This window comes from Coregonus clupeaformis, chromosome 20 (assembly GCF_020615455.1).
Source record: "Coregonus clupeaformis isolate EN_2021a chromosome 20, ASM2061545v1, whole genome shotgun sequence".
Lineage (NCBI taxonomy): Eukaryota > Metazoa > Chordata > Actinopteri > Salmoniformes > Salmonidae > Coregonus > Coregonus clupeaformis.
This window is the reverse complement of record NC_059211.1, coordinates 65,493,672-65,498,856: the sequence shown is the minus strand read 5'-3', so window position 1 is coordinate 65,498,856 and position 5,185 is coordinate 65,493,672. Positions and strand designations below refer to the sequence as shown.

Genomic DNA, 5,185 nt, shown 5'->3' with positions numbered 1-5,185 from the left:
TTTTGGCACCTTAATTGGGAAGAACAGGCTCTTGGTAATGACTGGAGCGGAATCAGTGGAATGGTATCAAATACATCAAATACATGGTTTCCAGGTGTTTGATGCCAGTCCATTTGCGCCGTTCCGGACATTATTATGAGCCGTCCTCCCCTCAGCAGCCTCCTGTGGTGTAGACCAATACAACCTTTATTCCCTCCCTTCTAGCCCTACACACAGACACATTGTTTCCACACCCATGGGAGCTACTGCACATAGGAAATGATTACACAACTTCTATTGAAAGAAGTCTGAACCAGAGCACCAAATGTTTAACTCTCTCTCTCTCCGTCCCTTCCTCCTTCTCTCCTCCAGGGTTGAAGGGAGGAGGCCCCTCAGCAGGAGGGGGTGTTCCTGGGGGCCCCTAATTTCAGCTACTCCTTCCAGGGCGACCCCCACGCCATCTTCGCGAGTTTTTCGGGGGCCGGAGCCCCTTCGACCAGTTCTTCCCCGAACGGCGGGGGCCCAGACGGGGACAACATGGACACTGACGATCTCTTCGCCCGTTTCGGGATGGGGGGCGGCGGCATGGGGGGGTTCCCCCGTTCCTTCAGCACAGGGATGGGGGGAGGGATGAGTGGGGGAATGGGGGGGCAGATGGTTGAGAAGCACCAGGACCCACCCATGCTCCACGACCTCAGGGTGACCTTAGAAGAGGTTGGTTGATTGATTGATTGACTTATTTTATTTGACAACAAAAAATACACAATGTACACACAGTACATAAATTTTAAATAACTAATTTCCATTGTGATCCTTAAAAGGTGTTCTCGGGTTGCACTAAGAGAATGAAGATATCCCACAAGCGGCTGAACGCAGACAGACGGACTACCCGCACGGAGGACAAGATCCTGGAGGTGGAGATAAAGAAGGGTTGGAAGGAGGGGACGAAGATCACCTTCCCTAAAGAGGGGGATGAGACGCCCACTAACATCCCGGCAGACGTGGTGTTCGTGGTCAAGGATAAGCCCCACCCAGTGTTCCGGCGAGAAGGCTCTGACATCGTTTACCCCGCCAAGGTCTCCCTCAGAGAGGTAAGGCAGAATGATCTGAACTTTAACTAAAATATACTAAATATACTTTGTTTTTATACGCTGCTCTCCAAGTGCTCGCTAAAACAAATTGATAGTACTAAGAATGACAACCATTCTTGAACCTACAGACAACTGTTTGTACATAGACTGGAGTGATGAAGCGTAACATCTCTCTCCCCCCTCTCTCTCCCCTCTCCCCCCTCTATCTTCTCTCTCTCTCTCTCTCTCTCTCTCTCTCAGGCTCTGTGCGGCTGCACGGTCAACGCCCCCACGCTGGACGGCAGGACAGTAACCGTGACGACCGGGGACATGGTGCGTCCGGGGATGAAACGACGTATCACGGGGAGGGGCTTCACCCCGAGCGGCCCGATCGCCGCGGTGACCTGCTGGTGGAGTACGAGGTGGTGTTTCCCGGAGAGACTGAGTCAGAGTGCCAAGGAGACCATCGCACAGGTGCTTCCACCCTAGTCCTGATACCTATGAACTATGAACTTCTTAAGGACAAAATGGACGGCCGACGAACAGTGAAAAGCAACAAGTGGCTGTCCGCCCTATCGCCTCTGACCAAAGAACAACGACCGCCACCATTTTCTGGACAGGGGCCACCTGATCCTAGATCAGCATTCCTGCACTCTAGAGCCAGAGACCATCAAATAAATGTGGTTCTTTAGCATCCTTTAGTATGAGCCTCTTTAGCTTTACTTGAAAATGGCCATGTACAGGCTAGAGGCATTGGTTTGTTAGCAGTGGTTCTCAAACCTCTCCTCTGGGACCCAGAGACATTTCACCACTTTGTTGTAGCCCTGAACTAGCTCACCTGATTCACCTAGTCAAGGGCTGGATGATTAGTCGACTATTGTAATCAGGTGTTCTAGTTCTGGAATAGATTAAATACATTCGGCTGTGGGTCCTGTTTTGGGGGATTAGATTTGTATTTCTTGGTGGCATTTCTTTGCAGATGGCATCTCTTCATGTATCAATTCTAGGGGTTTAGGTATCATGGGTGGTTTTCATGGTTTTGGTTATTGGATTCTGATCAAATCAATAGAACGTATTGGCACTGATCAATACCCATAGTCTGATAATACCCATAGTCAATAGCCGTAGTCCCCACTGGTCCCCATGACAACCAGAGGATGTTCAGGAGCACTGAACTGTTGTCAGTGGTTTAGAACAGAAACAATGCTACTTGAATGCATGGAAATAGAATCTATAGAACGGACCTTCCCATTCAAGTCAACGATGATTCTATTTCTATGCTTGGATTTTCTTTACTTTTCCAAGATGCCTACAATAGTAATAACAATAATAGGGTGGGGGGGAAATGTGAGTGAGAGGTGTGTGTGTGTGTGTGTGTGTGTGTGTGTGTGTGTGTGTTTTTGCAGCTAGTGTGTATGAGTTCGCTAGCTAGGTGAACCTTTTTGTACAGAAATTCATGGAATGTATGACTTGCTGTAGGATCTGGGCTTTGTATTGTGCAACTGTTGGATTGTGCACTATCATGATATAGGATATCTTAGTATAGGATGTTAGCACAGTAACCATAGGAGATATAGGGTTTCATGTTATACCCATAGCACTCCTCTTTACTCAATATTACACAGAAAATGAGTTGTAGCTACCTGTTGTTGCTGCAGAAAGTGAGAACTGTCCAAAAACTGCTTTTAAACTGTTTATTGAGCAAAAAATATCAACTTTTCCTTTAAATTGTCTATGTGAAATGTTTCACATTTTATTGACATGAATGTAACCAAAGCACTTGTCCTCATCAGGTTTTTGCCACGTCTTAATGAAATAAAACCCTTTCCTAACTGTCCATTCAGGGAACAATTGATAAGACTAGGCCTCTTCCCCCTCTTCTTTCATTCCCCCTCTCCTTCATTCCATTCTTTCATTCCCCCTCTCCTTCCCCCTCTTCTTTCATTCCCCCTCTCCTTCATTCCATTCTTTCATTCCCCCTCTCCTTCCCCCTCTTCTTTCATTCCCCCTCTCCTTCATTCCATTCTTTCAGTCCCCCTCTCCTTCATTCCATTCTTTCATTCCCCCTCTCCTTCCTCCTCTTCTTTCATTCCTCCTTTCTGACTTGCATTGAACAAAGTGATATCTCAAAGGCTGTATTTAAATGAAAGATCCCTCACCTCAAATTAGAGACCATTCTTTCTCCTTGACAACAGTAATTGTAGTTTAATATTTAAATAATGTAATTTGTATTTAAGGAATAGGTTTAAGAAAACATTAACCCTGGACAGAATCTTCTAAAACTGCAACCAGACTTAGAATTGGACTGGCACATTTCTTAGTTTACTATACATTTGCAATGTATGGTTTACATTATATTGCTGGACAGTTTTCTATACACAGAATGTACTTTTTATGTGAATAACTTTCATTGGTAAATAAAGTATATTTTGTTCTTATAGATAAATGGATCCTTGTTTCTCTTTCTAGAAAGATGTAATAAACATGTTATAACAGTGTGATCTGGTATGAAGATGTCTCTTGGCTTGAGACCCACCGGGGCCTCTTCACAGCCTGTGTCTATGTATGCTGATGACACAACGCTATACACGTCAGCTACCACAGCAAGTGAAATCACTGCAACACTTAACAAAGAGTTGCAGTCAGTTTCAGAATGGGTGGCAAGAAATAAGTTAGTCCTAAATATTTAGAAAACTAAAAGCATTGTATTTGAGACAAATCATTCACTAAACCCTAAATTGAGCAAATTGAGGAGACCCTGTATTGCAAACTGTCATGGTCAAAACATATTGTTTTGTCCAGTCCTGTCCAGTTGTGTGGTCAGGTGCCACAAAGAGGGACTTAGGAAAATTACAATTGGCCCAGAACAGAGCAGCATGGCTGGCTCTTAAATGTATACAGAGAGCTAACATTAATAATATGCACATCGATTTCTCCTGGCTCAAAGTGGAGGAGAGATTGACTTGTATTTGTGAGAAGTATTGACATGTTGAATGCACCGAGCTGTCTGTTTAAACTACTAGCACACAGCTCGAATACCCATGCATACCCCACAAGACATGCCACCAGAGGTCTCTTCACAGTCCACAAGTCTAGAACAGACTATGGGAGGCGCACAGTACTACATAGAGCCGTGACTACATTGAACTCTATTCCACATCAAGTAACTCATGCATGCAGTAAAATCAGATTTTAAAAACAGATAAAAATACACCTTATGGAACAGCGGGGACTGTGAAGACACACACAGGCACAGACTCACTCATACACACACATGATAACATACACACTATACACACACGTACACATGGATTTTGTATTGTAGATATGTGGTAGTAGAGTAGTGGCCTCACACTTAATGTGTTGTGAAATCTGTTGTGAAATGTAATGTCATGTTTTTAGAACTGTATATAACTGCCTTAATTTTGCTGGACCCCAGGAAGAGTAGCTGCTGCCTTGGCAGGAACTAATGGGGATCCTTAAAAAATACAAATACAAATACATGGTGTTCAACTCTGGGAAGACATTGACAAGTGTGTGTGTGTGTGTGTGTGTGGCTGCACGTGTGTCACCTTGGTGTAACCCACCAGCTATGCTGGTAGTTGTTGTGGCAACCCTGAAGGAGGAAATGGAGAAGAAGAGGTCTGTACTACAACAGGTGAGACTGGCGAGGAGGGTGGTGATGATGATGGTGGTGATGATGATGATGATGATAGTGATGATGATGATGGTGATGATGATGGTAATGATGATGGTGTGATGATGGTAATGGTGATGATGGTGATGATGATGGTGATGATGATGATGATGGTGATGATGATGATGATGGTGATGGTGATGGTGATGGTGATGGTGATGGTGATGGTGATGATGATGATGATGATGATGGTGATGATGATGATGGTGATGATGATGATGGAACCCATATGTAGGGAATAGGGTACCATTTAGAGCAAACATCTGCTAATGACCGTTAGACCCGTGATGCTATCAGCAGACTGGGTAATGTCAACCAAACTGATAAAAACACTCTCTAATATCCTTCAACAACCAACATGTACACTGGTGCCCTGAAAACTACTGGCTTCCTTTCTAAATTAGGGCATGACTATGTGTGTGTGTGTGTGTCTGTTTGT

General features: G+C 44.5%; 1 pseudogene; it reads left to right on the top strand.

Annotated features, from left to right (window-relative positions):
• Positions 1–359: 359 nt before the first annotated feature.
• Positions 360–2,886, top strand: LOC123481520 (annotated as a pseudogene).
• Positions 2,887–5,185: the final 2,299 nt, after the last annotated feature.